At 42.1% G+C, this 12,482-nt stretch overlaps 1 long non-coding RNA gene across 1 annotated transcript; it reads right to left on the reverse strand.

The window, feature by feature from the left end:
• Positions 1 to 887, reverse strand: LOC117484390. The gene is made up of 3 exons (XR_004556138.1): positions 854 to 887; positions 551 to 579; positions 1 to 71 (listed from the first exon to the last, which is right to left on the reverse strand). It is a non-coding gene; the product is annotated as an uncharacterized LOC117484390 (long non-coding RNA).
• Positions 888 to 12,482: the final 11,595 nt, after the last annotated feature.

Here is a 12,482-nt window from a genome sequence, read left to right on the forward strand (position 1 = left end):
GTCGATGTGTCCACCAGGAGCATTCAGAGTACCTCTCTGAGAGGCAGAGAGCTCCATCTGGCTGGCAGCAACTGCAGGAGTTCCAGGAGAAACACATCCATCAAGAACAACCTGAACACTCATCGTTCCCTGAAGTCTCTCCTCTGACTTGAAGTGACACTCATCAGTGCAATGAGTGAATAATGATATACTTATGTATTCTGTAAAACATGTGCTCCTTCATGGTGAATGTATACAGGGTATCTGGGTTCTGTTTCATTCATAAATACAAGTGGTTGAAGGCTAACCCCCTCATTAACTGAAGCCATCAACATGTTGAATAAGAGCTACCCGTTCACATTTATATTGATTTCATGGATGAGCTCATGTTTTAAAAGTCTATCATTCAAACATTATCTTGTTTTATTTGCACAAAGAAGACAGTAGAGTAGTGCGGGGCTATTACACACTCGCAGTGACTCTATGCACAGAGGACTTGACTTTGAAATGCATTCATAATGCCTTTCAAACACATGTTGTTTGTCACAGTGAAGCCTGCGATGCTGCTTACCTGCCAGCAGGAGGAGCAGCTTCATGACTCTGCACAGAGGAAGAGGCACAAACACCGGGTTAACGCACGATAACACACATTAACAGCGTACACAATGAAGGGTCCTCGGCAGGAAGTGGTTCATACACTTCCTGAAGATTCAAAACAATGTTCTCTAAACCCGTCAAATGCTCCCTGACTGATTCCCTGATGTCACCAGTTTAGTGATGCAAAGAGGCTGTGAGCAAAACTGAGACATTGAGATAAGAAGACGTACTGGTGGTTTTTAACTGAACACATATCTGGAAATCAGTGGAGACTCACCGTCTGGAGGTCATGGAGGTCCGGGGCAGCTGATACTTCTGTTTAGGTCCTGGTCCTGGTCCTGGAAGTCCGGGGCAGCTCTGATGTGGCGCTGTGTCTCGCTCCGTCTGTTTTTATGCAGGTCTGCTCATCCAGCCCCTAAAGACTGATGCAAACATTCCTGAAAACTTCTCAGTCCGGTTATACGTGTCTTTGACATTGTTTCCTTTGTTTTCCCTATACGCAAATATACACTATGTCTTTGTGTGTGTGTGTGTGTGTGTGTGTGTGTGTGTGTGTGTGTGTGTGTGTGTGTGTGTGTGTGTGTTAACATGAACTCAGGTTTATTTCATCCTCTCACGCATGTTCTGCACTCCAACATGTGACACCATGTGGGGTGGGGGACACACACATGTTTCCTGTGTTTTCTCTATATAATAATAATAGATTTATTTTGTTAGCGCTTTTACAGGTGCTCAAAGACGCTTTACAGATATAGTGAAGAAAAGAAACAAATAGTCAATAAAGACAAACACATTTCTTTGAACAACATTCATGTATTTTTCTCAAAAAATAAAACAATATTAACCACCGACAGATCCAGATGAGCTTTTGGTTTCTCCATCATGCAGCCCCAGGAGAATGAACAAATACATTGAAAATAAAGAAATAGAATAAATAGAAAATGTTTGTGATGCATGTATATATACATTATTGTGTTCGAACACAGCAAGGAAGCTTAAAGGAAACTATTCTCCCGACCAAAAGAAAGGCTTATTGGGCCAAATGGCAAAGAAAGGCTTATTGGGCCAAATGGCAAAGAAAGGCTTATTGGGCCAAATGGTAAAGAAAGGCTTATTGGGCCAAATGGCAAAGAAAGGCTTATTGGGCCAAATGGCAAAGAAAGGCTTATTCTTGTAACTCATTCATAGTAAACAATTAACAGAAATGTCAACGCCGAAAAAAAGGAAATGTTCTTGCAAATCCATGATTGAAATAGTAAACCTGCTAATATGAAAGAGCACTTTAATACAAGAAAGCAATGGCATTGCTTTGGAAAAATACATGAAAGTATAATAATGGCCTGGTTTCTCACCACATATGCAGTAAAAGAAAGTATTACAAATAAAAACAAGAACTGACATTTTGAAATAGCGCAATTAGATAAAGACAATTCTGCAAATCTGACACTTTGATGCAAGTGGTACATCCACTGGCAAGTCTAGCTCCATTAACGATTTCTGGAGCACTTCAAACGTGCACTTCAGTTTAGGGGGTAGTTCAGGTTCATTGCATACATTAGTCCAAATAACATGGTAGCAGCTAATGCAATGTTGTCCACATCAGTTAGTACCTGTTGGCCTTCCAGGACAATCTGTCCTCTGGTCTCATCTGTCCTCTGGTCTCATCTGTCCTCTAGTCTCATCTGTCCTCTGGTCTCATCTGTCCTCTGGTCTCATCAGTCCTCTGGTCTCATCTGTCCTCTGGTCTCATCTGTCCTCTGGTCTCATCTGTCCTCTGGTCTCATCTGTCCTCTGGTCTCATCAGTCCTCTGGTCTCATCAGTCCTCTGGTCTCATCTGTCCTCTGGTCTCATCTGTCCTCTGGTCTCATCTGTCCTCTGGTCTCATCTGTCCTCTGGTCTCATCTGTCCTCTGGTCTCATCTGTCCTCTGGTCTCATCTGTCCTCTGGTCTCATCAGTCCTCTGGTCTCATCAGTCCTCTGGTCTCATCTGTCCTCTGGTCTCATCTGTCCTCTGGTCTCATCTGTCCTCTGGTCTCATCTGTCCTCTGGTCTCCTCTGTCCTCTGGTCTCATCTGTCCTCTGGTCTCATCTGTCCTCTGGTCTCCTCTGTCCTCTGGTCTCATCTGTCCTCTGGTCTCATCAGTCCTCTGGTCTCATCTGTCCTCTGGTCTCATCTGTCCTCTGGTCTCCTCTGTCCTCTGGTCTCATCTGTCCTCTGGTCTCATCAGTCCTCTGGTCTCATCTGTCCTCTGGTCTAATCTGTCCTCTGGTCTCATCAGTCCTCTGGTCTCATCTGTCCTCTGGTCTCATCAGTCCTCTGGTCTCATCTGTCCTCTGGTCTCATCTGTCCTCTGGTCTCATCTGTCCTCTGGTCTCATCTGTCCTCTGGTCTCATCAGTCCTCTGGTCTCATGGTGGAATTGTGTTTGACAACATGAAGTCCCACTGTAATCCCCTGAATGGACCGCAGAATGACGTCTTCATCTTCTGCCTGCAGAGTGCACAGTCTGCCTGCAGAGTGCACAGTCTGCCTGCAGAGTGCACAGTCTGCCTGCAGAGTGCACAGTCTGCCTGCAGAGTGCACAGTCTGCCTGCAGAGTGCACAGTCACAAAAGGAACAGAGTGAGATCTAACAAATCAATACATATATATATATACCCATTGTGTTTAACAAGTACATTTGGTCAGATTTCAGTACTTTGAAGCCTCCTTGTTATCTGGAGGCTTCAAAACAAAAACGGAGTGAGAGGAAAACTTCTCAGTCCGGTTATACGTGTCTTTGACATTGTTTCCTGTGCGTTCCCTATATGCAAATATACACTATGTCTTTGTGTGTGTGTGTGTGTGTGTGTGTGTGTGTGTGTGTGTGTGTGTGTGTGAACATGAACTCAGGTTTATTTCATCCTCTCACGCATGTTCTGCACTCCAACATGTGACACCATGTGGGGTGGGGGACACACACATGTTTCCTGTGTTTTCTCTTTATAATAATAATAATAATTAATTTTGTTAGCGCTTTTACAGGTGCTCAAAGACGCTTTACAGATATAGTGAAGAAAAGAAACAAATAGTCAATAAAGACAAACACATTTCTTTGAACAACATTCATGTATTTTTCTCAAAAAATAAAACAATATTAACCACCGACAGATCCAGATGAGCTGTTGGTTTCTCCATCATGCAGCCCCAGGAGAATGAACAAATACATTGAAAATAAAGAAATAGAATAAATAGAAAATGTTTGTGATGCATGTATATATACATTATTGTGTTAGAACCATAGACTGTATATATAAATGGACGTAGGGTCCGTGACGTCACCCATAGGATTCTGCAGAGTTGCCGAGAAGCCCTTAGTAGGCGGAGTCGGCCACTAACGGCTCGACAGTGACGTCTGCTCCTGCTCCAGCCTGCTCCAAATAAGGGCAAAGAGGCGGAGCCGAGGCGGGACCTGCTGCCTCCAGCTAGGAAGTAACAGAGCTAGCTCAAGCTAAGAAGCTAAGCTAACATGCTTCCCCATCTGCACACTGCCGTCACATTTTACGTTTCTAAGGTAAGCCGACATGAGACTATTCAGCAAAACTATAAATAATAATCTAAGTTATTGAGATTTTAGCATAATACTTCAGAATCTTAAAATCCCTTAACGTTTGTATGCAATGTGCTAAATGCAACACTGGAATCAAGCAAATTAATATGTTTGCATGACATTAGTTATTTATATTTTGCTATCACTTAATTATACGTTTAATACATTTAAGTCAAGCTAAGGTACAGTACATGTGATGGTAGCTAGTTAGTGCTCTTACCTGTGAGGCCTCCTCCAAACAGCATTATAACCAGACTGTATCATTAAAACTATAAGTACCAGTTCTAGATCCTTGACTTTAGACAAACAATTCAAAAGACAAAATGTATTTAAAGACCAATCTTTATTTGAAGGTGCCTCTTAACCTGAGATATTAGTTATACAGTAATAGTATTGACAATCTAAAAAAACTGAGCAACTCAACAGTCAACTTTATATTTCTTATTGTCTAAAGCATTTATTATTTTCATTTTCCCCCTCTCATATTCAGTGTGGACGGATTGAGACAGCGTGGTGTCCAGAGAGCTGCAGAGACTTCAGGGAGAAACCTCCGTGTGATGGACGTCCAGTCTGTTGGTTTGGCCGGAGAGGACTGAGGGTCGAGGAGGACCAGGCCTGATGGAGGAGCCCATGCTGGGCATAGCTGATACCAACTGCACAGGCCTTGTCTGTCACTTTATTTGACTAAATGTGTTTACTTATACATTTAATAGGTTTACACCTTCTGTCCATATGTGCTTTTTTATTTAAAACATGTTTGATTAACTTTTGGTTCAGATTTCAATAAATTGAATTTGTATTTGCACTCCTTCTGTCCATTATTCTTACTGAAAATGTTAGATTACACATTCACATCTGACTGAAGATTGGCCCCATTTATTTGTGACATTGCAAACTCTGCGGTACAAGGTACATGTTGTGAAGCTCATAAAGTGAGGCAAATAGAAATAATCAGCTGATGGAGTGTAGATGTGGAAATAGGTGCATTCGATCAGCTGACTTCACAATAAAAGTAGTTTCTTAGTGAATGTCCTGTACTGGTCTTAAAATCTCATAACATCAGCTTTTAATTTTCCTCTTGGATGTTCTTCTTGACCCTCGGAGAAGGAGGAGATGCTGAGTCGTGTCTTTCAGGCATGTCCTTTCCTAACAAAAATTACAGGAAACATAAAACCAGGGATGCAAACTCATCAGGTATGAAAAAGGTGATAAGGATCCGAGCCCCCCGACCCCACGGAATATCGGCTTTAAAATGAGGAATAACAGGATGTTAGCAGTCAGAACAACGAAAGCAGCAGTTAATAATAACAGAAACGCCAAAGAGTCACATCTAATAGAAATATATTTAAGCATTTATTTTAATTGTGTAGCAGTCAGTTTATAATTTTGGCAGCACTGTTGAGCATTTTGAAAATGTATTTTCATGCCTCTGTGCAAGGCTGTCTTTCTATCTTTATAGCCAGTGGTGTAAAGTAACTAAGTTCATAAACTCAAGTACTATACTTGGGTACAATTTTTAGATACTTGTACTTTATTTAAGTATTTCAATGTTTTGCTACTGTGTACTTCTACTCCACTACAGTTCAGAGGTACATGGTGTACTTTTCCTCCACTACATGTATTGAATACCTTTAGTTACTTCACAGATGTGGATGAATGATGTGAAATATAATCAAGTGTTAAATCAGACTTTAGTTCAACCTGGAGTAAATCCACAAGCTACCCTGCAGTATACAAAGTCATTCAAACTAGCTGCACCTTTACCAGCTTTGAGAACACTTTCATGATCAATCATTATAAAACATATCATATATATTATTCTGAAATGGACCAATCTGCACAATGACTACTTTTACTGTCTCTACTTTCACTATATTTTGATGATAATACTTTTATACTTTTACTTGAGGAACATTTTGAATGCAGGACTTTCACTGAAACAGAGTATTCCTACACTCTGGCACTTCTACTTTTACTCAAGAACAAGATCTGAGTACTTCTACTTGTACTCAAGTACAAGACCTGAGTACTTCAACTTTTACTCAAGAACAAGATCTGAGTACTTCTACTTTTACTCAAGTACAAGATACTTATACCACCTCCGTTTATAGGCTATGAAAGAAACTATTTGAAAACGAAGGCTAAAGCTAACGTTAGCAGATAGTGACAATGTATGCTAGTTAGCTAGCTCAACGATTCATTAAATAATATTGCGACAGAAACACTTTTCAGTGCACATCACGCTCTGCTGCTCCGAACACCCCGTTCTAACCAGCGGTCCAGTCTGTGTCACAGTGACTCTGGACCGCACAGTTAATATTAACGAACGCACCGTAGGTAATGTAGCTGCTGAAGCTAGACCCTCATCCCGGAGCAGCAGAGCCTTATTATACATCCATGAGCAGAGCTGACAGGCAGGAAGACTTGTGCTCGCGCTTCATTATAATATATAAAAAAAGAACACCATGCGTGTCATGATGGCACATAACAGCTCGCGGCCGCAGATTACTCCGGGTCCCAGACCCCCCCCATACCCCAAAAATATTTTTATTGCAGATCTACATGAATCACACAAACAGTGGCGTTTTTATATGTACAAAAGTGGTGGGGCACAAAAAACTTAGATGTCTATATATAAGCTTCTGCAGTGACGTGCAGTGAGGTTCATGGCTGGTGAGGCACTGGCACTGACTCTTCAGGTTTACAAATATTATATTTTGACCTAAACCAAAATATAATATTATTTTCAAAAGCTTTTTTTGTCTGATGCTTCGATTAATTTTAAACAGACAGTTCAACAAAAGGATACCCAAAAAATGTAATTTTATCATTTAAATATTGAATTGTTCTCTCTTAGTAAGATCCCATTTTCAATAAAATGGCGGTCTTACCTTGACTTGAAGATGAAGTCCATTTGCCTATCCTTCTGGACAAACATTTCTATTACTGTTTTGTAAAAGTCCTCCTTATCTTCTTGTAGTTTCAAAAGTCTATCATAAATCTAATCGATAGATTTATGATAAAAAAATTATAAAAGTAGGGTAGACATGTGGATATTATCCGGCTAATCAAAACGTGCATTTATCTAACAGGTACGTTTCCCACAGATCTTATTTCGAGCTATTTTCTAAAATCCTCTGGAGAAATCTCATTGCTTTTTTGTGCTTACTTCCTGGTTTTAGGACGCGTCACTTAGTGATGTGTCGGTCGCGAACGAGCCGATTCTTTTGAACGGCTCTTTGGTACGAACGAGGGGAACCGAGTCGTACTTGGTGAGAGCCGTTCTTCTTATCGTTCAATCAAAGTTGGTCCGCACTCACTGCCTGCCAAAATTCACTCGCCTTTTAAAAAGCTTGATTTTGTTCCCCAAACGTATTCTGTGAAGACCCGCCCCTACTCTGATTGGTAGGTTTCAGCACGAGGAGTTAGGTGGGGTGGGTCTTAACGGAATACGCGAGAGAGAAGTCATAACAAGTGGTACTGGACAGATAGACAACGTGTTTTTCGGATGGAAAATGAGCCAAACGCGAAAACGCAGCAGCATTTGGATGCACTTCAACCAAAACCCAGGCAGTGATAAAGCGCACCATTTGTAAAGGCAAAATATCCTTTAAAGCAGGGTCAACAAATAATCTCCATCGCCACTTAAAAACACAGTATCTAATATTAAGAGTTGCATGAATTTCATTCAAGGCAAGGCAACTTTATTTACTTAACACATGCAGAGGGTAAATTCAAAGTACATTCACTGACATGAATGACATGGATATGGCGCCACCTTGTGTCATGTTTACAATGCAGATTATTGACATTAGGTCTGGCAATACAGTCAATCATTATCCTGGTGATTATTTCGCAGATAAACCTAGTAACCCCGCCCCCTTTTTAAAAAAACGGCTCTTTTGAACGGCTCTTTTGAACGGCTCTTTGAAAGGAACGGAGCCATAAGATCCGGCTCCCTTCAAAGAGCCATAATTCCCATCACTAACGTCACTGCAGCTCTCTCGTCTCCTCTTCACACACCACACTTTTCGCGGCACACGTACTTACAGCCAATCAGCTCTGAATGATGTGAGATGACGTATGGTGGGGATGGCAGCTCCGTGCCCCTCTGGTCATTATTTTTTTGCCACACACATTAACGGGGGAAATACTCTGAGCATGCGCAGTGTAGTTTTTACAGTCACCGTTGACTTCACAGCGAGAGGAAGGGGCATAATCAGGTTTTGTCCCACATGGCTCTAAACAGCTCAATAGGCACACACTGTGACTGTAGACACACTAATTAGAAGAACACAGACTAAAACAGCAATGTACAGACGAATCAGATGATTAAACATGATCTTAAAATATATTTTATATTTTTTTTTATTTTTTTTTTGCATTTTTTGTAATCATTATTTGCAATACTTTCTGCTGACACTAGGTGGGGCTGTGCCTCACCTGCCCCTAATGACCAGTCGCCACTGCACACAAACGACCTATTTTGGAATCAAAACGGCGAATTTCGCCGAAAGGTGATAAGTTTGCATCCCTGTAAAACATATTATTGCAGAACAAGTGTGTTATTTATGAAAGAGGTGTGCTTGTGTTTAGGGGCTGTAGATATAATTATTTTGTAATTGTAATGTTTTATTTTATTTCAACAGTGAGCTACAAAGACAATCAGATTATGAATGAACAGTATGACATTCATCCACATTGAAATACATTTTATTATCAAAATAATATTTAACCGTTATCAAAACGTAGTGAAACTGTAGAAGCTTGCTCTGTTCTCTCACTGAAAGAATCACTTTTACCACGTTTTTTACAGACAATATTGAGAGATAAATAGCAGTTGTCACTATGCGTTAAATAGCTTTGCCTTCAATACCTTAAATTAGAAAGCTGACAAAGTAATATTGCTTGTTAACATGTAACCCTTTGCATGGAAAAAACCCTCAACTTCACTGATGTGTAGGTGATCTAGTATTTAGTATTGTTTAATGGAATGTATATCAGTGTATTAAAGTCAATACTTCATTTATTTAAACCAATATCTTTCTTGATTCTTTGTACAGTATGAAAAAAGAGTATTTGTACCTGTGCTGAAGTTCACTGCTGTGAGGAGTCCAGTTCTGTCTCTCACTCTCTGGTCCATCCTGTCTGCATCACCTGGACACTTTAAACAAACAGATGTATATGTAAAGAACCATGTGTACAAACAATATAACTTATTCTCTTCTGTTGAACATGTTGGATTGTGTATTGTCCGAGTCAGGGTCCTTTTTATTTTACTGTAACTTTGGAAGTTGTGTTACCAATGCTTACTGTTTATTTGATACCAATTTGGTAATGCAATTAATAAAAACAACAAGGTTTGGGTTCGTTCTTCAGATGACTGTGACGTTAACGTGTAAGCTCAATAATGAACTCCAGCTCAACCAACCATATTGTAATATCTAAGTAATCATCTTGAAATATGACATTAATAATTGTAATATACACACATCTTATTGTGAGGTTGATTTCACATACACTACTTTGACGTTAGCTTGTCTACATACTCGAGCATAGCCAATTTAAATTAACCTTAGCGATGCATACAGTTCCTACCTACATAATAAAATATCTCTCTAAGTTACAAGGATGACCTTATTTTATCAACCTCAAACAGAAGCCGTTTGTTCTCCAGTATTATCCCACTTAACGCTTAACACTTGTCTATTTCATTTTAACCTTTATATATACAGTCTATGGTTTTAAGTTAACTTGGAGGATACGATTAGCATCGTTAGCACCGATGTAGCTACCACTCGCTTACACGCTAACCCAAGCCTTAACATTCATTACGTAGCTGATTGAAATCATAAACACATAAATAAAGTACTCGAATTTCACTTACCGCAAAACGGCATTCATGCACCGTCTGTTTTAACCGCAGAGCGAGTCACAATAGTCCTCTGTCTCATCTGTCCTCTGGTCTCAATCTGTCCTCTGGTCTCATCAGTCCTCTGGTCTCATCTGTCCTCTGGTCTCATCTGTCCTCTGGTCTCATCTGTCCTCTGGTCTCATCTGTCCTCTGGTCTCATACTGTCCTCTGGTCCTCATCTGTCCTCTGGTCTCATCTGTCACTCTGGTCTCATCTGTCCTCTGGTCTCATCTGTCCTCTGGTCTCATCTGTCCTCTGGTCCTCATCTGTCCTCTGGTCTCATCAGTCCTCTGGTCTCATATCAGTCCTCTGGTCTCATCAGTCCTCTGGTCTCATCAGTCCTCTGGTCTCATCAGTCCTCTGGTCTCTCATCTGTCCTCTGGTCTCATCAGTCCTCTGGTCTCATCAGTCCTCTGGTCTCATCAGTCCCTATGGTCTCATCAGTCCTCTGGGCTCACAGTCATCTAGTCCTCATCTGTCCTCTGGTCTCATCTGTCCTCTGGTCTCATCTGTCCTCTGGTCTCATCTGTCCTCTGGTCTCATCTGTCCTCTGGTCTCATCTGTCCTCTGGTCTCATCTGTCCTCTGGTCTCATCTGTCCTCTGGTCTCATCTGTCCTCTGGTCTCATCTGTCCTCTGGTCTCATCTGTCCTCTGGTCTCATCTGTCCTCTGGTCTCATCTGTCCTCTGGTCTCATCTGTCCTCTGGTCTCCTCTGTCCTCTGGTCTCATCTGTCCTCTGGTCTCATCTGTCCTCTGGTCTCATCTGTCCTCTGGTCTCATCTGTCCTCTGGTCTCATCTGTCCTCTGGTCTCATCTGTCCTCTGGTCTCATCAGTCCTCTGGTCTCCTCTGTCCTCTGGTCTCATCTGTCCTCTGGTCTCATCTGTCCTCTGGTCTCATCTGTCCTCTGGTCTCATCTGTCCTCTGGTCTCATCTGTCCTCTGGTCTCATCAGTCCTCTGGTCTCATCAGTCCTCTGGTCTCATCAGTCCTCTGGTCTCATCAGTCCTCTGGTCTCATCAGTCCTCTGGTCTCATCTGTCCTCTGGTCTCATCAGTCCTCTGGTCTCATCAGTCCTCTGGTCTCAATCAGTCCTCTGGTCTCATCAGTCCTCTGGTCTCATCAGTCCCTCTGGTCTCATCTGTCTCTGGTCTCATCTGTCCTCTGGTCTCATCTGTCCTCTGGTCTCAATCTGTCCTCTGGTCTCATCTGTCCTCTGGTCTCATCTGTCCTCTGGTCTCATCTGTCCTCTGGTCTCATCTGTCCTCTGGTCTCATCTGTCCTCTGGTCTCATCTGTCCTCTGGTCTCATCTGTCCTCTGGTCTCATCTGTCCTCTGGTCTCATCTGTCCTCTGGTCTCATCAGTCCTCTGGTCTCATCAGTCCTCTGGTCTCATCAGTCCTCTGGTCTCATCAGTCCTCTGGTCCTCATCAGTCCTCTGGTCTCATCTGTCCTCTGGTCTCATCAGTCCTCTGGTCATCAGTCCTCTGGTCTCATCAGTCCTCTGGTCTCATCAGTCCTCTGGTCTCATCAGTCCTCTGGTCTCATCTGTCCTCTGGTCTCATCAGTCCTCTGGTCTCATCTGTCCTCTGGTCTCATCTGTCCTCTGGTCTCATCTGTCCTCTGGTCTCATCTGTCCTCTGGTCTCATCAGTCCTCTGGTCTCATCTGTCCTCTGGTCTCATCAGTCCTCTGGTCTCATCTGTCCTCTGGTCTCATCTGTCCTCTGGTCTCATCTGTCCTCTGGTCTCATCTGTCCTCTGGTCTCATCAGTCCTCTGGTCTCATCTGTCCTCTGGTCTCATCAGTCCTCTGGTCTCATGGTGGAATTGTGTTTGACACATGAAGTCCCACTGTAATCCCCTGAATGGACCGCATAATGACGTCTTCATCTTCTGCCTGCAGAGTGCACAGTCTGCCTGCAGAGTGCACAGTCTGCCTGCAGAGTGCACAGTCTGCCTGCAGAGTGCACAGTCTGCCTGCAGAGTGCACAGTCCTGCCTGCAGAGTGCACAGTCACAAAGGGAACAGAGTGAGATCTAACAAATCAATACATATATATACCCATTGTGTTACAAGTAATTTGGTCAGATTTCAGTACTTTGAAGCCTCCTTGTTATCTGATATACTCCTGTCTGACCTGATAACAAATGTTTCACTTCCTGTATCCGTTTTAAATGAAAAGCCCTCTAGCTTTTCAGTGTAGTCTGGCTATTAACAAAAAACAGGGATTGTTCACACACTTTTGGCTTTATACTTTTTACTATGTGGTGTTTCAATAAATCATATTTTAAAGCCCAACAAAAGAAGTCAAAAGGTCAAATATGACTTCTACTGACCACAAACTCTCTCAGCAGATCTTCTGGGTCCTCATTGAGTACACAGAGGTACACACACGAGGTACACA

Source organism: Trematomus bernacchii, unplaced genomic scaffold, assembly GCF_902827165.1.
Source record: "Trematomus bernacchii unplaced genomic scaffold, fTreBer1.1, whole genome shotgun sequence".
NCBI lineage: Eukaryota > Metazoa > Chordata > Actinopteri > Perciformes > Nototheniidae > Trematomus > Trematomus bernacchii.